The sequence below is a fragment of the Mobula birostris genome, chromosome 2, assembly GCF_030028105.1.
Source record: "Mobula birostris isolate sMobBir1 chromosome 2, sMobBir1.hap1, whole genome shotgun sequence".
NCBI classification, from domain to species: Eukaryota; Metazoa; Chordata; class Chondrichthyes; order Myliobatiformes; family Myliobatidae; genus Mobula; species Mobula birostris.
Genome location: NC_092371.1, coordinates 29,185,677 through 29,207,924, shown reverse-complemented (window position 1 = coordinate 29,207,924; position 22,248 = coordinate 29,185,677).

Below are 22,248 nucleotides of genomic sequence, written 5' to 3'. Positions count from 1 at the left end.
CCAATGGTGGATGTCTAGTGTGCAGGGCCCTGGACAGATGCCAGAATGCTTGGAAGTGGACATGGAGGGTCATCCTAGCTGCCAGGCTAACCACTGTCGGTGTCAAAACTGATTACTCCAGCCTGGGGATAATGTTTGACTGTTCACTTGTCTGCCCCTGCACACTGGCTTCCAAAAGCTCTTGGCCTGGTTTATTAGTCCCTTCAAGATTACCCATCACATCAGTCTACTCACTTACCATCTTCATCTGCCAACATCCCTCAGGATCACACCTATAGAAGAGGGGAGGGGGAGGGAATTGTTTCTAAACCAGAAGGAGAAATTGATATTCATGCCATCAGGTTGGAGGCTACCCAGATGGAATACAAGGTGATGCTCCTCCGTCCTGAGGGTGCCCTCATTGTGGAACAAGAGTAGGGTATAGACCAACAAGTTGGAATTTGAATGAGAATAAGACTTAAAATGTTTGGCCACCGGGAAGATAAGCTTTTGGCAAAAAGAGCAGAGGTGCTCGACAAAGCAGTCCCCCAATTTGCAATGGATCTCACCAGTGTGAGACCACATCGAGAGCAACAAACACAATAGACAGCCCCAGTAGATTTGCAGGTGAAGTGCTGCCTCACCTGGAAGGACAGTTTGGTGTCCTGCAAGTGAGTGAGGAGGTGAATGGGTAGGTGTAGCACTTGGGCTGCTTGCAGAGCTATGTGCCGGAAGGAGACTGCTGGAAGAGATGAATGAACAAGGAAATCACCGAGGGAGCAACCTTTGTGGAAAGTGCGGGAGTGGGGAAGGTAAAGATATATTTGGTGATAATGGAAGTTATGGAGAATGATGTGTTGGATGTGGAGGCTCATGGGGTTTTAGGCGGCAGGAAGATGGGGTGAGCGTGGAGTAGATACAAGCGAACGTCAATGGTGAAGAAAGGGAAACCCTGTTCTTTTTAGAAGGAGGCCACCTCTGATATCCTGGAAAGGAAAGTAGCAACCTGGGAATAGATGTGGTGGAGATGAAGGATCTGAGAAAAGGGATTAGTATTTTTACAGGAGACAGGATGGGAAAGGTAGAGTCAAGATAACCATGGGTATTCACAGGTTTATGAACGAGGCCAGCAGAGAGTTTATCTCCAGATATAGAGACAGAGAGATCGAGAAAGGGGAGGGAGGTATCAGAAATGGACCAAGTGAATTTAAGGCAGGGTGGAAGTTAGAGGCAAAATTGATGAAATTGACAAGCTCAGCATGGGTGTATGAAGTAGCAGCAATATGGTCATCAATGTGTTGGAGAAAAAATTGGGAAGCACTACCAGGAAAGGGTTGGCATAGCTGGGGTCCGTGGCTACCCCTCGAGTCTGGTGAAAGTGGGAAAAGCCAAAGGAAATTTGTTTGGGTCAGGACCAGTTCTGTCAGATGGAGGAGGGTGGTGGTGAAGCGGAACTGGGTGATTCTTTTATTGACAGAGAAGCGGAGAGCTTTAAGGCCTTCTTGATGGATGGTTGTAGGGACTGGACATCCACAGAGTACATGGTGTTTAACTGTGACAAAGGTACTCTCAAGATCGTAGAGAATGATACCATTAAGAAAGTCTTTGACTACAATTACCTCGGGTCAAGAATGATGAATTCGGAGAAGGACATAAAGATACGGAAGGTGCTGGCGTGGAGGGCTATGAACGACATGAAGGAAATCTGGAAGTCGAACCTGACCAGAGGGCTTAAAAAGAGGATTTTTATAGCAGTCATTGAGACCATTCTCACGTACGGATGCAAGACGTAGATACTCATCAAGATGATGCGAAAGTCCAGATGGTTGCTATACACGAATGCTCCGGATGGCTCATGATGTGAGTTGGCAACAGCACATGACAAACGTTGAGCTCTATAACAACCTACCGACACTCACCACTAAAATCGAGGTGAGAAGACTGCAACTAGTGGGGCACTGTCTGCACCACCCTAATCTACTTGCCAGCCTAGTCATCATATGGGAGCCCAAGTACGGGAGGATGAACCCTGGGCGCCCTCCCAAGACTATGGTCAACAAGCTCCTAGAAGACAGCGGCGTGGCTAATGTAGATGAACGGAACACACTGATGAGGGAGAGGGAGAAATGGAGAGTCCGTCATCATGCCTGATGCCAGCCCCCTAGGCCCGAGTCGACATAGTAGTAGGACATCCATGGTGAAAATGAGGCAGTTAAGACCAGGGAATTTAAAGTTAGTGAGCATTGAATTGAGCAACACACATCAAAGTTGCTGGTGAACGCAGCAGGCCAGGCAGCATCTGTAGGAAGAGGTGCAGTCGACGTTTCAGGCCAAGACCCTTCGTCAGGACTAACTGAAGGAAGAGCGAGTAAGGGATTTGAAAGTTGGAGGGGGAGGGGGAGATCCAAAATGATAGGAGAAGACAGGAGGGGGAGGGATAGAGCCAAGAGCTGGACAGGTGATAGGCAAAAGGGATACGAGAGGATCATGGGACAGGAGGTCCGGGAAGAAAGACAAGGGGGGGGGGACCCAGAGGATGGGCAAGAGGTATATTCAGAGGGACAGAGGGGGAAAAAGGAGAGTGAGAGAAAGAATGTGTGCATAAAAATAAGTAACAGATGGGGTACGAGGGGGAGGTGGGGCCTTAGCGGAAGTTAGAGAAGTCGATGTTCATGCCATCAGGTTGGAGGCTACCCAGACGGAATATAAGGTGTTGTTCCTCCAACCTGAGTGTGGCTTCATCTTTACAGTAGAGGAGACCGTGGATAGACATGTCAGAATGGGAATGGGATGTGGAATTAAAATGTGTGGCCACTGGGAGATCCTGTTTTCTCTGGCGGACAGAGCGTAGATCTTCAGCAAAGCGGTCTCCCAGTCTGCGTCGGGTCTCGCCAATATATAAAAGGCCACAACAGGAGCACCAGACGCAGTATATCACCCCAGTCGACTCACAGGTGAAGTGTTGCCTCACCTGGAAGGACTGACTGGGGCCCTGAATGGTGGTAAGGGAGGAAGTGTAAGGGCATGTGTAGCACTTGTGCCAGGAGGGAGATCAGTGGGGAGGGATGGGGGGGACGAATGGACAAGGGAGTTGCGTAGGGAGCGATCCCTGCAGAATGCGGGGGGGGGGGGGGCGAGGGAAAGATGTGCTTAGTGGTGGGATCCCGTTGGAGGTGGCGGAAGTTACAGAGAATAATATGTTGGACCCGGAGGCTGGTGGGGTGGTAGGTGAGGACCAGGGGAACCCTATTCCTAGTGGGGTGGCGGGAGTATGGAGTGAGAGCAGATGTATGTGAAATGGGGGAGATGCGTTTAAGAGCAGAGTTGATAGTGGAGGAAGGGAAGCCCCTTTCTTTAAAAAAGGAAGACACCTCCCTCGTCCTAGAATGAAAAGCTTCATCCTGAGAGCAGATGCGGCGGAGACGGAGGAATTGCGAGAAGGGGATGGCACTTTTGCAAGAGATAGGGTGAGAAGAGGAATAGTCCTGATAGCTGTGAGAGTCAGTAGGCTTATGGTAGACATCAGTGGATAAGCTGTCTCCAGAGACAGAGACAGAAAGATCTAGAAAGGGGAGGGAGGTGTCGGAAATGGACCAGGTAAACTTGAGGGTAGGGTGAAAGTTGGAGGCAAAGTTAATAAAGTCAACGAGTTCTGCATGCGTGCAGGAAGCAGCACCAATGCAGTCGTCGATGTAGCGAAGGAAAAGTGGGGGACAGATACCAGAATAGGCACGGAACATAGATTGTTCCACAAACCCAACAAAAAGGCAGACAGAGCTAGGACCCATATGGGTGCCCATAGCTACACCTTTAGTTTGGAGGAAGTGGGAGGAGCCAAAGGAGAAATTATTAAGTGTAAGGACTAATTCCGCTAGACGGAGCAGAGTGGTGGTAGAGGGGAACTGATTAGGTCTGGAATCCAAAAAGAAGCGTAGAGCTTTGAGACCATCCTGATGGGGGATGGAAGTATATAAGGACTGGACATCCATGGTGAAAATAAAGCGGTGGGGGCCAGGGAACTTAAAATCATCGAAAAGTTTAAGAGCGTGAGAAGTGTCACGAACATAGGTCGGAAGGGATTGAACAAGGGGTGATAAAACCGTGTCGAGGTATGAAAGCAGGATCTCCCAGTGGCCACACATTTTAATTCCACATCCCATTCCCATTCTGACATGTCTATCCACGGCCTCCTCTACTGTAAAGATGAAGCCACACTCAGGTTGGAGGAACAACACCTTATATTCCGTCTGGGTAGCCTCCAACCTGATGGCATGAACATCGACTTCTCTAACTTCCGCTAAGGCCCCACCTCCCCCTCGTACCCCATCTGTTACTTATTTTTATGCACACATTCTTTCTCTCACTCTCCCTTTTCTCCCTCTGTCCCTCTGAATATACCTCTTGCCCATCCTCTGGGTACCCCCCACCGTCTTCCTTCCCGGACCTCCTGTCCTATGATCCTCTCGTATCCCCTTTTGCCTATCACCTGTCCAGTTCTTGGCTCTATCCCTCCCCCTCCTGTCTTCTCGTATCATTTTGGATCTCCCCCTCCCCCTCCAACTTTCAAATCCCTTACTCACTCTTCCTTCAGTTAGTCCGGACGAAGGGTCTCGGCCTGAAACGTCGACTGCACCTCTTCCTACAAATGCTGCCTGGCCTGCTGCGTTCACCAGCAACTTTGATGTGTGTTGCTTGAATTTCCAGTATCTGCAGAATTCCTGTTGTTTGAGTATTGAATTGAATTGACTTTATTTCTTACATCCTTCACGTACATGAGGAGTAAAAATCTTTATGTCACATCTCTGTCTAAATGTGCAATGTGCAAGCATAGTAATTTATAATGATTTATAATAAATAGAACAGACAATGTAACATAGAATACACTCAAATCAGCGTGAGTTAATCAGTCTGATGGCCTGGTGAAAGAAGCTGTCCCAGAGCCTTTTGGTCCTGACTTTTATGCTACGGTACTGTTTCCCGGATGGTAGCAGCTGGAATAGATTGTAGTTGGGTGACTCTGGTCCCCAGTTACACACCTGTCTTTGTAAATGTCCTGAATCATGGGAAGTTCACAACTACAGATGCGCTAGGCTTATTACCTTCAATTAACAGGTGCTCTAATTTTGCTGAATAATCTTTATATCAAAGGCCTTCTGAAAATCTAACTGTGTATCAAGAGTTCTGCTTGTTACAATCTCAAAAAATTCCAACAGATATAATATTTCCCTTTTATAATCCATGTTGACTGTCTTGTCTTTTAATTTTCTCCTCCTTCCTTTTCAGAACAAAATGCTGCAGTACCATTTCCTGGATGGTAGCAGCTGGAATAGATTGTGATTGAGGTGACTCAGGTCCCCAATGATGAGATGAAGAGCATGAGAAGTGCTGTGGAGGTAGGTTGGAAGGGAGTGAACCAAAGGGGATAGAATGGAGTTGAAATATGAGGACACAAGCTCAGCATGGCAGGAGCAGGCAGAAACAATAGGCCTACCTTGACAGTCAGGTATGTGCATCTTGGGTAGGAGGTAGAAGCGAGTGTGCAGGTAAGGGAACTACGAGTCTGGCAGCAGTGAATGGGAGTTCTCCAGAGTTGATGAAGTCAGTGATGGTGTTGGATACAGTTTTCTGATGGTCCAGAGTGGAGTCTCCTTCAAGGGCTAAGTATGAGGAGGTGTCTGAGAGGCGTTGCCTGGCCTCAGCAAGGTAGAGGTCCATCCACTACACTACAATAGCACCCTTTTTAGTTACAGGTTTGATGATAAGTTGGGATTGGTGCAGAATGGAGGGCAGTGCATTCAGAGGGGGTAAGGTTTGAGGAGTAGACTGGTGTGCTTAAGTCGAGCTGGTTGATATTTTGTTGTCAATTCAAGATGAAAAGACCTAAGAGCAGGCAGAGAGGCAGAGCAAGGTGTCAAAGAAGAGGAGAGGGTTGGAGATGGGAGAGGGTTGGAGATGGGAGAAGGGGGTTATCAGTACAGGGTGTGGAATTCTTGCCAAAGATATGGGCACAGAGATGGAAGTGATGGAAGAAGAGTTCAGTGGTATGGCAGGTGTGGAACACAGTGAAGTGTGGGTGGAGGGGGACAAAGGTAAGGCCTTTGCTGAGGACAGATCTATACTGTAATGTTTTGGCAAGGACTAATAGTACTGAGTAATGGCAATTCACTCCCTCGTGAATTTGACTCTCTTGCATTTCCCAGACAGACAGTGACTCTCTCTTTCTCATGTTCATACTCTCTGGCTTACCCTAGGCATCCATATCAAGTTTCCTAATCTTCTAACTCCAATGGATGAATTAGAGAGGAGGAGAAGATGGCGGCGCGACGCAGCGCGCACGGCCACTTCGATGGTGATGTCTGTTATTTGTCAAGTAGGGGACCTTGCACAATTCTGATTTGATGGAGACAGACGTGAGAGTACAGAGGAACATTTGGAGAAACTTCTGAAATGCCCGCTTCACTGCCGCTGTTACTGTGTGGTCCGGAATCTCTGGAGGAGAAGGCCCCAAATCCTTGGCTTTGCTTGTTTCGGCGGCCGGGCAGGGTCGAAGGCGCTCGGCAGAGAATGGCGCTCAGGAGGCTGTATTGGAGGGGCTGGTCGGAAGCTTGAAATTTTCGGATGGATGGACTCAGTGTCAGCTGTGGTCGGGTGCTTCCAATATATTGGCAGTTGTCGGTACCTGGAGGTTTACAGCAGGGAGTTTCTACCTTTGCTGCCTGCTATCGAGGACTCAGGAGTCGATCGACTTGGGACTTCGAGATTTTTTTTACCGTGCCCATGGTCTATTCTTTATCAAATTATGGTATTGTTTTGTACTGCTGTAACTATATGTTATAATTATGTGGTTCTGTCAGTGTAAGTCTTTGGTTTGTCCTGTTTTTCTGTGATATCACTCTGGAGGAACATTGTATCATTTCTTAATGCATGCGTGCATTTCTAAATGACAATAAACGAGGACTGAGTGTTCTCATAATCTACTGTATCTATTTTCTTCAACAGACAGCTCGCCCATTTCAGGCATTAGTCTAATAAACCTTTCTGATCTGTTTCCAATGCAATCATATGCTTCCTTCTTCCATGACCTGAAACATGTTGACGTCAAGTGGAGGGTTGTGTGCTTCAAGGACTCCATCAGGCAATGTCAACTCAGGGCCATCCATGTTGGAACAGCTGTGGACAAGTTGCCAGACGAAGATTGATCCAACCTCAGCTCCTGAATGGACAGACTTGTGTCTGCCCTCCCGGCACTTGCCATACGAAACAACAATATGCTTCCTGAAACAAGAGCACCCATACTATTTAGTATGGCACATGTTGCTCTGTATAACTAAGGCATGTAATGTTTATATTAGGAAAGAGTAAGTGATAGAAATATTGGTACATATTGGGGTGGATAAATCCCCAGGGCCTAACAGGATCTATCCCAGAATGCTATAGAAGGCAACTGAGGAAATTGTTGGGGATTTGAAGAAAATTTTGCTTATTTGCTTGCCTTGAGAGAGTTACCAGAAGAATGGAGGAAAGCTAATGTTGTTCTTTTATTCATAAAGGGCAGTAGAGGTAAACTGGAAATTACAGACTAGTAAGCTTTACGTCACTGGGAGCAAAGTAGTTGGAAAAAATTCTGAAAAACTGTATTTATATTCATCTGAAAAGGCAGGGATTGATTAGGATAAGTCAGCACAACTTTGTACAGGGAAGATCATTTCTCACAAATCTGATTTCAGTTTGTTTTGTATAAGTAAATAAGAAAACTGATGAAGGCAGGTCCAGAAGATTAAGTCACAAGATAACAGAGACATGTGGTGAACTAGATCCAAAACTAGTTTGGTAAGGAGGCAGGAATAATGGTGTATGGGTGCTTCTCTGTCCGAAAATCTATAACAATTGGTGTACTACAGAGATCAGTGTCGGTAACCTTTGTAGTTTGTAATATGCATTATATAAACCAGAATCAGGTTTAATATCACCAGCACGTCATGAAATTTGCTAACTTAGTGGCAGTAGTGCAATGCAATACATGATAATATAGAAAAAAAATCAATTACAGTAAGTATATATGTATATTAAATAGTTAAATTAAAAACAGTACAAAAAACAGAAATAATAAAAAATGTGAGGTTGTGCTCATGGATTCAATGCCCATTTAGGAATCAGATGGCAGAGGGGAAGAAGCTGTTCCTGAATCTCTATGGGTGCCTTCAGGCTTCTGTACCTCCTTCCTGATAGTAACAATGAAATGAGGGCAGGCCCAGGGTGATGAGGATCCTTAATAATGGACGCCACCTTTCTGAGGTGCTGTTCCTTGAAGATGTCTTGGATACTACAAAGGCTAGTACCCAAGTTGGAGCTAACAAATTTTACAACTTTCTGTAGCTTCTTTCAATCCCGTGCAGTAGCACCACCCCCCACCCCCACCTCCCATATCAGACAGTGATATAGCCTGTCAGAATGCTCTCCATGGTACATCTGTAGAAGTTTTCGAATATCTTAGGTGACAAATCTAATCTTCTCAAACTGCTAACGAAATATAGCTGCTGTCTTGCCTTCTTTACACTGCATCGATATGTTGGGACCAGGTTAGATCCTCAGAGATCTTGACATCCAGGAACTTGAAACTGCTCACTCTCTTCACTTCTCATCCCTCTATGAAGATTGGTTCATGTTCCCTCGTCTTACCCTTCCTGAAGACCACAATTAGTTGCTTGGTCTTACTGATATTCAGTGCAATATTTTTGATGTGACACCACTCAACTAACTGATATATCTCACTCCTGTATGGCCTCTTGTATCCATCTGAGATTCTGCCAACAATGGTTGTATCATTCGCAAATTTATAGATGGCATTTGGGTAGTGCCTAGTCACACAGTCATGTGTATAGTGTAGAGCAGTGGGCTAAGCACACATCCCTGAGGTGCTCTAGTGTTGACTGTCAGCGAGGAGGAGATATTATCACCAATCCGCATAGAGTGTGGTCTTCTGGTTAGGAAGTTGAAGATCCAATTGCAGGAGAGGGTACAGAGGCTCAGGTTCTGTAGCTTATCAATCAGGACTGTGGGAACAATGATGTTAAAAGCTGAGCTATAATCAACAAACAGCATTCTGACATAGGTGTTTGCATTGAACAGGTGATCGAAGGCCGTGTGAAGGGCCATTGAGATTGCATCTGCTGTAGACCTATTGTAGCGATAGGTAAATTGCAATGTGTCTAGGTCCTTGCTGAGGCATGAGTTGATTCTAGCCATGACCAACCTCTCAAAGCATTTCATCACCGTAGATGTGAGTGCTACAGGGCGGTAGTCATTGAGGTAGCTCACACTACTTCTCTTGGGCATTGGTATAATAGTTGCTCTTTTGAAGTAGGTGGAAAATTCCGGCAATAGCAGTGAGAAGTTGAAAATATCCTTGAATACACCCACCGATCAGTTGGCACAAGTTTTCAGAGCCTTACCACATACTCCATTCGGGCCTGCCGTCTTGTGAGGGTTCACCCTCCTGAAAGACAGCCTGACATTGTCCTTTGAGACGGACGTCACAGGATTACCGGGTGCAGCAGGGATCTTCATAGCTCTAATTCTCCCTTTCAAAGTGGGCATAAGAGGCATTGAGTTCATCTAGTAGTGAAGCATCGCTACCATTCATGCTATTCGGTTCCACTTTGAAGGAAGTAATGGCCTGCAAACCCTGCAAGAGTTGACATGCATCCAATGTTGCCTCCAACCTCATTCAAAATTATTTCTTCACTCTTCAAATAGCCCTTGGTGAATTATACCTGGTTTTCTTGTACAGATCTGGGTCACCAGATTTAAATGCCACAGATCCAGCCCTTAGCAGACAACGATCCTCCCGATTCATCCATGGCTTCTGGTTTGAAAATGTACAGCAAGTTTTTGCAGGCACACACACACATACACAGGTTTTAATGAAGTCAGTAACAACTGTGGTATACTCATCCAGATTCGAAGATGAATCCCTGAATACAGTCCAGTTCACCGATTCAAAGCAGTCTTCTAAGTGCTCCTGTGCTTTCCTTGTCCACACCTTCTTGGTCCTCACTACTAGTGCTGCAGTCTTCAATCTCTGTCAATACTCAGGGAGTAGAAGTACAGCCAGATGATCAGACTTATCAAAGTGTGGGTGTGAATAGCACAGTAAGCGTTCTTGATGGTAGTGCAACAGTGGTCCAAGTGTGTTGTTTCCTCTGGTACTACAAGTGATTTGCTAATGATAATTATTTAGTGACTTTTTCAAGGTGGCTTGGTTAAAATAGCTCAAAATGATGGTGAAAGCATCAGAGCGTTCACCTAGAGCCTGTTTGATATTGTGGTGGAATGTACACTGCCACCAAAATGATTGCCCGAATCTCCTGTGGCAGGTAAAATGGCTGACATTTCATTATGAGATATTCGTCCAATGAGCAGAATTGGGACATCACTGGCACATTTATGCACCACGAGGAGCTGATTATTAGGCAGACTCCTCTACCTCTGCTTTACAGAGACGTGACAGTTCTATCCTGATGGTGTATAGTGAACCTGTTAATCTGAATCGCTGTGTCTAGTACGGAAGGATTCTGTGAATCAGAGGATACGCAGTATCCTAATGTCCTTCTGATACAGCACCCTAGCTCTGAGATGGTCAATTATATTTACCAGAGATTTCGATGAACATGCAAGTAGTATAATCAGTCCATCTGTAAGTCACAAGAAAATGTGTGGTATTGTGGATAAGGAGGAAGTTTTTCTAAAATACAGTAGGACATAGATTATCTGGAAAATCGGGTGGAACAATGGAAGATTGAATTAAATCTAGACAAGTGGGAGGTAATGCAGTTTGGAAAGTAAAATTCTGTTTGAAATGCAGTAAATGATGGAGGCCTGGGAGTTCAAGTTACAGCTAGTTGAAAGTGGCAATACAGGTGGTAAGGATAGTGATGAAAGCATTTGCTAGGGGCAATTACAATTATAATGCTTAAAAGGCATTTAGATGGGTACTTCTATATGAAACGCCTGGAGGAATACAGGCCTAATGCAAGCAAATATGTTTAGTGTAGATAGGCATCATTGTCAGTATGGATAAAGTGGGTTAAAAGGGCTTAATACGTCTTGTGATTTACTTCTACTTTCTTAATCATTGTACTGTACCTAAGACACTAACTTTTTACTTTTCTTTGCTAGAGCACCTACAGTGATGCTAGAAAATCTGTGAACCCTGTAGAATTTTCTTTATTTCTGCATAAGAATGATCTAAAATGTGATCAGATCTTTCCAAAAACAAATCCAAAAACTAGATAAAGAGAACCCAATTAAATAAATAACACAAAACATTATACTTCATTTATTTATTGAGAAAAATGATCCAATATTACATGTATTTGTTGAAAAAAGTATGTGAACTTTTGCTTTCAGTAACTGGTATGATCCCCTTGTACAGTAATAACTTCAACCAAACATTTCTGGGAACTGTTGTACATTGGCTTGGAGGAATTTTAGGCCATTCCTCCTGACAAAACTCAGAGATGTTGGTGGGCTTCCTTGCATAAACTGCTTGCTTCAGATCCTTCCACAACATTTCTATCAGATTAAGACCAGGACTATAACTCGGCCATTCCAAAACACAATTTGTTTTCTTTTTAAACCATTCTGTTGTTGATTTACTCTTGTCTTTCGGGTCATTGTCTTGTTGCATTATCCAGCTTCTATTAAATTTCAGGTGACAGACTGCTCCCCTGACATTCTCCTGTAAAATGTCTTGATACAATTTTGAGTTCCTTGCTCCCTCAATGATTGTAAGTTGTCCAGGCCCTGAGGCAGCAAAGCAACACCAAACCAAGATGCTCCTTCCACCATACTTCACAGTGGGATGAGGTTTTGGTGTTCGTGTTGTCACGTACACGCAACCCTGTAAAAGTATCAGCAGCAATAGAACACACCTGGAGTCTGGTTTTGCTGTTAACAAAACACTACTTTATTAGTAACTACGTCAGATAGTAACTTAAACCAGGTAAATCAAGAGTTAATAGAGTTATGCATTTATAGGTGTATAGATAAATCCCCAAGCTTCTTCAGAGCAAGGGTGGTAAGTGTACAGTCTTACAATGGTGTAGTAAGGGAAGTCAGTTCAGTCCACGGGATTGAAGTGAGAGAGAGTGATTTGTAATCCAAGTAAACAGGTGTCGTCAATCTTCCTCGATGTCCTCCAAATCTTCTAAGTTAGTCAAACTTGACCAACTGAAGAGCGCCTCTTCAAGTGATAATCTACCAACCCAGGCAAGGGTTAGACACATTGGTAGATTCCACAGGGTTGCCCTTACATGCACTGATAATCACGGATTGATTTCTCTTAATTGATCCTCAACCCCACCCTTGTGGGCACTTAAAAGTTCAGTGGCGTCTGTGTGTTCTGCAAAAGGGACAGTTACGCTTGTTTAAATACCGGTGTGCTGAACACCAGCTGTTCATCATGTAGCTCCTCCCCCTCTCTCTGTCTGCATCAAGCTACTTGTGCTGTACGTCTCTCTCTCTCTCTCTCTCTTACAGGCATGGTTCTTAAAGGCACAGTCCATAATGAATAAAACTTAAGATTCCATCACAGAGTGCAGTGCCCTTTTTCCTCCAAATATAACAAGGTGTATTTCTGCCAAAATGTTCACTTTTGTCTCATCTGTCCACAGAATATTGTCCTTGAGTGTTGTAGAACATCCAGGTGGTTTTTTTGCAAACTTGTGATGTGCAGCAAATGTGTTTTTTTGTGAAAGTAGTGGTTCCTCCATGGTGCCTTCCATGAGCACCATTCTTGTTCAGTGTTTTCCTTGTACTGTAAATCCCTCTGCATTCTTGTGAAAATAATATTCCTTTTTTCTGTCAAAGTGGATAGTTCCATCTTTTTCCACATTGTACTTCATTCATTAGATCTATGCCCACACACATTGTCGATCTACACTTAGTGGCCACATTATTAGGTACAGGAGTGGAATCTGGTGTGGTCTTCTGCTGCTGTAGCCCATCTACTTCAAGTTCAACGTGTTATCTTCAGAAAGGTGTTTCTGCACACCAATGTTGTAATGCCTTGTTATTTGAGTTACTGTTGCCTTCGTGTCAGTTTGAATCAGTTTGCCAATTCTCTTCCGACCTCTCTCATTAACAAGGCATTCCGCCCACAGAACTACTCAGTGGAGCAACACACATCAAAGTTGCTGGTGAACGCAGCAGGCCAGGCAGCATCTCTAGGAAGAGGTCGAGACCCTTCGTCAGGACTAACTGAAGAAAGAGCTAGTAAGAGATTTAAAAGTGAGAGGGGGGAGGGGGAGATCCAAAATGATAGGAGAAGACAGGAGGGGGAAGGATGGAGCCAAGAGCTGGACAGGTGATTGGCAAAAGGAGTATGAGAGGATCATGCGACAGGAGGCCCAGGGAGAAGGAAAGGGGGGGGGGGGAACCCAGAGGATGGGCAAGGGGTATAGTCAGAGGGACAGAGGGAGAAAAAGGAGAGAGAGAGAGAGAGAAAGAATGTGTGTATATAAATAACGGATGGGGTACGAGGGGGAGGTGGGGCATTAGCGGAAGTTAGAGAAGTCAATGTTTATACCATCAGGTTGGAGGCTACCCAGACGGAATACAAGGTGTTGTTCTTCCAACCTGAGTGTGGCTTCATCTTTACAGTAGAGGAGGCCGTGGATAGACATGTCAGAATGGGAATGGGATGTGGAATTAAAATGTGTGGCCACTGGGACTATACCCCTTGCCCATTCTCTGGGTTTTCCCCCCTCCCCCTTTTCCTTCTCCCTGGGCCTCCTGTCCCATGATCCTCTCATATCCCTTTTGCCAATCACCTGTCCAGCTCTTGGCTCCATCCCTCCCCCTCCTGTCTTCTCCTATCATTTTGGATCTCCCCCTCTCCCTCCCACTTTTAAATCTCTTACTAGCTCTTTCTTCAGTTAGTCCTGACGAAGGGTCTCGGCCTGAAACGTCGACTGTACCTCTTCCTAGAGATGCTGCCTGGCCTGCTGCGTTCACCAGCAACTTTGATGTGTGTTGCTTGAATTTCCAGCATCTGCAGAATTCCTCGTGTTTGCGTTGTTAAAAACTACTCAGTGGATTTTTTTTTGCATATTTTCGTTGTATTCTAGACAGTGAAAATCCCAGGAGATCAGCAGTTTTTGAGATACTTAAACCACACCAATTGGCAGCAACAATCACTCCACAGTCAATGTCACTTAGATCACATTTCTTCCCCATTCTAATGTTTGGTCTGAACAACAACTGGACTTCTTGACCATGTCTACATGCTCTTATGCACTGAGTTGTTGCTGCATGTTTGGTCGATTTTATACTAGATTTAACAAGCAGGTGTACTGACTTAGTATGTACTAATAAAGTGGTCACTGAGTGTTGTCTCCTTCCATTCTCTTAACAACTTACTTTCCTCTCTTTGTGCCACTAGAAACTCTAGTTTCAGTGCCTCCATCAGGTCATTATATTAATTGTATCTCAGAAAACAATTTCATAAGCTCTGATTCTGAGAGGCTAGAATATCCTGTTACTATTTAGATGTTTTGCTCAAGTAAGACAATACTCCTTCTACTTCTATTAAACTGCAGTTTCACAATTAACATCTATTCCTCTCAGTGAATCATACTTTTGTCCCTTGAGAACATTAGGATATGTATTATATATCTCTTACTGAAATCAGCAACATCAAAAATAAAATCTTTTCTTACCAGAGAGATTGGGCTTATGATGGCTGAAAAACCAGAGGTGAAGGTTGACTTTGCAGCTGAAAAGTCTGGTGATGACAGTGGGGTTGCTGCTTTCAGAACATTCCTTGAAAATTTGCAGGGATTTTTGACTACCATTGAAAGATGAGGAGATTGTAAAGGTTCTGGTGATGAATCAGTGCGAATGGATGGCAGAGATTCCACTAGAGAGGAAGATCTTGTTAAAACCAGTGACTCACATGTCTTTTCATCTGTAATATCAGATATTCAAACAAAAATATAAAGTCATTTGTTTCATAATTGTGCAAAATGAAAAGGAAAGATTGAATATAGGCTACTTGTAAAAAGATGGTAACAATGAGACAACTAAAAGCAGTTGCATTGATATTCATGAACCATTTTTACATTTATATACCAAGTAAGATGAAGGAGCATTGTGATACTGCAAAGGTAGATGAGTTTTGAGATTTTCTTGTGGACAGAAACTAGTTCTGTCTTATGACAGCTGAGAATGACATTTGGGTCATTGTTACAGAGCAGCCTAAACTGAAGAACTTACCTTTAATACTGGATCACATTAATTAAGAGATTGAATACACGAGTTCTAACTCTATGTGGCATGCAGTATGATCATATACACGTTCAACCCTTGGTGATAGATTGATGCCTATTCCTGAGATCTTTGAAAAATTAGCACGTCATTAATTGACTAAAACCTCATATTCCATTCTCCATAAAACGTAACTGACCATTCCTACTGTAAGCTGATACTGCAGATCATGGATGATCTTCAATGAGGCATCAATACTTAAAATGGATAGCCCCTCGTACCTGGGAATTTAATAGAATTACTCTTCTTTTAGTTTAATGCACATGAATATCACGTTTACCAAGAGTGAAGCATTTTCAGGTTGTTTGAGGTTGGTTGTAGGGGATTCATAGCCCGTCCTTTAGTTAGGGCCTTCAGCATTTTGGGCATCGAGGGAGAGAGGGAAGAGGAGAGCCATCCGCAGTACCACCGATGAGGCAGAGAGGGCCTCAAGATGACTGTGGCTCAAAAGAGGGGAGCCATGGAGTCATAAGTAGCTAGCCATCTGGACACAAGCTGGGGTTGTATGATGTTGAAAGACCTGAAACACCCAATGATTCCACGAACATCACTGAAGATGTGTCCAGAAGCATCAATAGATGTATGTACGCAGCTTACACCCTGAGTTAATCAGTGACAACCAGGAAAGACTGGGTGACAACCACGAAAAGAGTGGTGACGATTGGAGAGTCAGTGACAGTCCGGAGAGACGGCAACCAGGGCAGAACGGGCTGGCAACCCAATCTGCGTCCTCTGAGAGGAGGACCCCCACAAAAGCCACAAAGAATCTAAGGAAAAGATACCCCCAGGGGTGCCCGAGAGGGGGGGAGAATGAGCACCCCAGTCGGATGGACACAACAACATCAGACCCAGGCAATGAACAAACGACGATGAGGAAGCAGTGTGCATGTGGCAAAATTTGCAAGAATGATCGCGGCTTGAAGATCCACCAAGCGAGGATGAAGTGTTTGGTGGGAGCAGGAGCAGCATAACGCGCAGGTGTCCAACCTGGTGAGACGAAGGAGGGGCCAGGCCTGGAGTCACCCCATAGTGCCCGGAACCTCCAAGTGTTGCAAACTAATCCCTCGAACATGAAGTCTAACAGGAGGCGGATCAAATGGCCTGCAGCTAACATGACTTCACTGTGGAAGCAGTTTGATGAAGATGTTAACCAAATTCTGGAGGCAACGGCAAAGGGAGGGGTTGATAGGAAGCTGCAAGCCATGACAACAATTATTGTCAGTATCACAGCTGAACGGTTCGAAGAGGAGAAGGAAGGCTCCAAAACATCTTACTCGAAGAACCAAAGAGCATTGAGGATCCACAACATCAGGCAGGAGATGAAAGCGCTGAAGTCCCAATACAAGGAGGCAGGAGAAGAGGAGCGCATTGGCTTGGCCCAGCTGATGTGCATACTACGAAAGAAGATCAGGGTCCTCCGCCGGGCAGAGTGGCATCGGAGGCGGCGTTGTGAAAGGGCTTGAAAACGTGCTGCCTTTATCACCAACCCCTTCAAGTTCACCAAGGAGTTGCTGGGGGAGAAGCGCAGTGGGAAACTGGCCTGTTCTCAGGAAGACATAGACCAACATCTGAAGAAGGTATATAATGATCCTCAAAAAGAGCAGGAGTTGGGAGAGTGCGACACCCTAACAGACCCACCTGAACCGGATGTGCAGTTCAACATGTCAGAGCTGCAACTAAAGGAAGTCAGAGAGGTCGACCGCAAAGCAAGGGCAAGCTCGGCTCCAGGACCAAACAACACCTCGTACAAAGTGTACAAGAACTGCCCCAAACTCCTGCTGCGTCTGTGGAAGATCCTGAGAATCTTCTGGAGAAGGGGGACGATCCCAGAACAGTGGAGAGTGGCTGAAGGGGTGTGGATCCCGAAGGAGGAAAATGCCATCCAGATAGATCAGTTTTGCATCATCTCCCTACTGTGTGTCGAGGCGAAGATCTTCTTCAGTGCAGTTTCCAACCGGTTGTGCACATACCTAGCAAAGAACACCTATATTGATACATCAGTCCAGAAGGGTGGCATTTCAGGGATGCCGGGCTGTCTGGAGCACATTGGTGTGGTGACACAGCTCATCAGGGAGGCCAGAGAGAACAAGGGCAATCTGTCAGTGTTGTGGCTCGACCTGGCAAATGCATATGGCTCCATTCCGCACAAGCTGGTGCAGCTCACACTGACCAAATATCACAGCCCCAGCAGAATCGGAGACCTTATCGCTGATTATTACAGCAACTTCAGGATGAGGGTCTCTTCAGGAGCAATTACATCGACCTGGCACAAGGTGGAGATCGGCATCATCACAGGGTGCACTATCTCAGTGACACTGTTCTCCCTAGCCATGAACGTGCTCACTAAGTCTGCTGAACCAGAGTGCAGAGGGCCCAGAATGAATTCCGCTCAATGGCAACCACCTATCAGGGCATTCATGGATGACCTCACATTCACCACAGAATCAGTCCCAGGCTGCCGGAGGATTCTGCAAGGGCTCAAAAAGCTGGTGGAGTGGGCCCAGATGCATTTCAAACCTGCCAAATCAAGATCGATGGTGCTGAGGAAAGGGAAGGTGGAGAACAAGTTCCGGTTCAGCATCGCAGGCACAGCCATCCCAACCATCACAGAAAAGCCAGTAAAGAGCTTAGGCAAAGTTTTTGACAGCTCTTTAAGGGACACAACATCCATTCAGGCAACCTGCACCGAGTTGGATGGCTGGCTGAAATCTGTGGACAAGTCTGGCCTACCTGGAAAGCTTAAAGCCTGGGTGTATCAGCATGGCATTCTTCCCAGAATCCTGTGGCCCCTCCTCGTCTATGCAGTTCCAATCTCGACAGTTGAAACCTTAGAGAGGAGGGTTAGCAACCACCTCAGGAGATGGCTGGGGCTGCCAAAGAGCCTGAGCAGCATCGCACTCTATGGACACCACAACAAACTGCAACTGCCCTTCAAATCCTTGGAGAAAGAATTCAAGGTAACAAGAGCCAGAGAAGTGCTACAGTATAGGGACTCAAGTGACCCGAAGGTGGCTAGAGCAGAGATCCAAGTAAGTACTGGTAGGAAGTGGAGGGCAGAGGAAGCTGTTCAGGAGGCAGAGGCGAGGCTGCGTCACAGGAGGCTGGTGGGAGTGGTCACACAAGGCCGAGCTGGGCTAGGATCCTTTCCAACTCCCCAAATGGACACCAGAGGGAAGGAAAGGCGTCGTCTAGTTCAGGAGGAGGTGAGAGCAGTAGTGGAGGAGATGAGAGCCTGCAAGGCGGTGGGAATGAAGCAACAGGGAGCTTGGACAAGATGGGAGAATGCGGTTGAGAGGAAAGTGACCTGGGCTGATCTTTGGAAAGCCGAACCACACCACATCCAATTTCTCATCCAGGCAGTGTACGATGTGCTTCCAAGCCCATCAAACCTGCACATATGGGGCAAGGCAGAGTCGTCTGCATGCCCACTGTGCTCCAAGCGAGGAATTCTGGAGCACATCCTCAGTGGTCGTGCAAGGGCACTTGGTGAGGGACGGTACAGGTGGAGGCATGATCAGGTCCAGAAGACCATCGCTGAAGCCATCAGTGCAGGCATTGAGTGGGCGAAGTGGTCCCGACCCTCCAAGCAGACCATTGCCTTTGTCAGAGCTGGGGAGCAGCCAATACCTGCCAAAAGAACATCTGCAGGCATTCTGACCTCTGCAAGGGACTGGCAGCTGTTGGTGGATCTCGAAGGACAGCTGAAGTTCCCCAACCATATCGCAGCCACCACCCTGCGACCAGACATTGTCCTAGTGTCTGAGTCTACTAAGCAAGTGGTGCTGCTGGAGCTGACAGTCCCATGGGAAGATAGCTTGGAGGAGGCCTTTGAAAGGAAGCTCTCCAAGTACGCAGGACTGGTCAGCAACTGTCAGCAGGCTGGATGGAGAGCGAGGTGTCTCTCAGTGGAGGTTGGTTGTAGGGGATTCATAGCCCTTTCTTTAGTTAGGGCCTTCAGCTTTTTGGGCATCGAGGGAGAGAGGAAGAGGAGAGCCATCCACAGTACCACCGATGTGGCAGAGAGGGCCTCAAGATGGCTGTGGCTCAAAAGAGGGGAGCCATGGAGTCATAAGTAGCTAGCCATCTGGACACAAGCTGGGGTCTGATCAGCCCCGGCTGGGTCAGCTGGAGGAGGTTGTATGATGTTGAAAGACCTGAAACACCCGATGATTCCACGAACATCACTGAAGATGTGTCCAGAAGCATCAATAGATGTATGTACACAGCAGGTAGGTACTCTGTTATGAGTAACCCTGTGATCCAATATGATTACTTTGTCAGAAATACATGGAATGATGTCATTTCCAAGTATGGCTCTTTTTGGAGGATTTTAAGAAATATTTGGTTTTTTGGTCATAACAGCACTTGTGTATCAGCATTCCTAGGATAATTTCTACTCTGCCATACTAGGAAGACTGCTGGGTAACTATTTAGGCAAGATCTAGCCCACTCCTGTATGAAATGTAACACCACCTTTTTAATGCTGAATCATAGCATAACACCACCCACTATCCAATTTTTAGGTCTCTGTTCCTTCAAATCCCCTCCACAAAATTGCTAGTATTATCCCATCATCCACCTACCAGTGCTCAATGATTCCCACAGCCCCCATCCACCGGTCTTCTTGATACAATGACACTAAGGGTCTCATCAGTGGTACATTTCTTCCTCTCACTTAAGAATTGTGCTCATAAAGCCTGATTCCTCATAACTCCACTCTCACATTCCTATTTAGGTCCTAATAGGTCTCATGCATAGGGCCAAACGGATTTTCCTGTAGTGGTCCATGAAAGCATGGTTTATGTCCCTCCAATTACTGCCTCTAATAACTTTCCAGCAGACATTTCAGGATGCATTGTAATTTCCAGTCATGGCTACTTTAAATATCAGAACCAGGGTAGTAAATTTAAAATGAGTGGATTTCTATATAAATGAAAAACAAAAAATGGTTGATAATGTAAATCTGCTGGAAGTGCAGAACAAGTCAATGACATCTGTGGGAAAAGAAATAGTTAATCTTTCTGGTTACGATAACCTTGCATACAATCTGGACAGGATAGTTATTTGAAATTGGTGAATTCATTGGTGAAGTCTGATTGCTGTAAAGTGTCTAATCCAAAAGATGACATGCTGTTCTTCAAACTTACATAAGGCTTTGCCTCATTGGAACAAAGGTCAAAAACTGATAGATTAATATGGGATTGGGATAAAGAATTACCATGCTAGGCATCTAAAAGTTCAAAAACACCTTAGTGAACTGAATGGAGGCATTCTGAAAAGGAAGATTGAAGAGCTCTTTGAATATCAGTTCAGAGGCAGATTACGTACAAAACAGGAAGTTTGACAGAATGGAAGAAAAAGTGATGTATGAAGTCAGGAATATATCTGAGATTAGAGAACGAGGGAGGAATAGGATAATCAGAGTAATAAGGGCTAGTGCAGGAATGAGTGCATTAGTGAGAGAATGGAGGATTTTAAGGGCTAGATTAGGGTGTTTAGAGCTGCATATTGATTGAAGGGAGCAGATTATATTCTTCAAAACCAAAGATAAATTAACCCGTCACCAACATAATTTCATAGAATATTTTAAAAGTATTAAGTTAATCTTCTGCACACACTCTAACCTTTGTGTGGATGACTAGGTGAGTTTTTCAGATCTACGTGCCCATTCTCTATACAAAATTGAGTAAAACTCTTACATTTGATCTTCTCAGCTGATGTATTTTCATATGATACTACTGTTGAAGCTTCTGATGTTTCACTCTGTTGCTCATAATCAGCTGACATGATTGCTTTCTCCTTGGCACTTGTACAAATCTTCTTAGCAGGCACTTGCTAAAACAAATAACAATGAAATCCAAATGAGAATATTACCTTTTCTGTAATTTGTAGTTCATTCAAAGAATACTCAAAATTCCCAGCCCCTAGAATCACTGATCCTTTAAAGTTTTGCACAGTCAAGCAATTGCAAAAAATATTAAATGTTAGAGCTCAGGAAGTATTGTGTCTGAAGAGGTCTGTATTTCTTTGAAGATCTAGCCAGTTTGACCTGCTCCCATTGCCTTTTTTGACCATGCTTCAATTTGCTTCTTCTGAATTATTCATACATTCCCATACTAAAGATTTTGTAACTGCTTTGCCAACCACTTCAGGTGTGCTACGGATGTCATGGGGTATCTTTATAAATATGTTTCTTCACTTCATCTCACTTGCAATTCTTAGGTAAATAATTTAAATTTATACAAGAAGAAAGTTTTTTCCTTACTTATATATTTAAATAGCAAATAATTTTGAGCACAGGAGTGATACAGTGAGGGATCACCAGTGGAAAGGGTGAGTATTTTCAAGCTCCTCGTCATTAACATCACTGAAGATCTATCCTGGGCCCAATAATTTGATACAATTAAAGCTTAAGAGCAGCTATATTTCATTAAGAGTTTGAGGAGATTTGGTATGTCACCAAAGACTATCAAATTTCTTCAGAGAGATCACAGAGAGCATTTTAACTGGTTGCATCGTGGTCTGGTATGGAGGGGTCTTTACACAGGATGAGAGAAAGTTGCAGACTCAGCCAGCTCCATCATGGGCACTAGCCTTCTCAGCATCAAGGACATCTTCAAAAGGTAATGTCTCAAAAAGGTAGCATACTTCATCAAAAACCCAAGCACCCCAGACATGCCCTCTTATCATTGCTACCATTAAGGAGGAGGTATAGCAGCATGAAGACTCAGTGTTTTAGAAACAGCTTCTTCCCCTCTATCATCAGATTTCTGAATGGCCAATGAATCCATGTACACTACCTCACTATTATTTTTCCCTCTCATTTTGCAGCGCGCGCATGCGCGCACACACACACACACACACACACACACACAAATAGATAAATAATAAATACTGCAAAATGAGATGAAATTCTGATAAAATTGTTCTAAGGGTAATGGT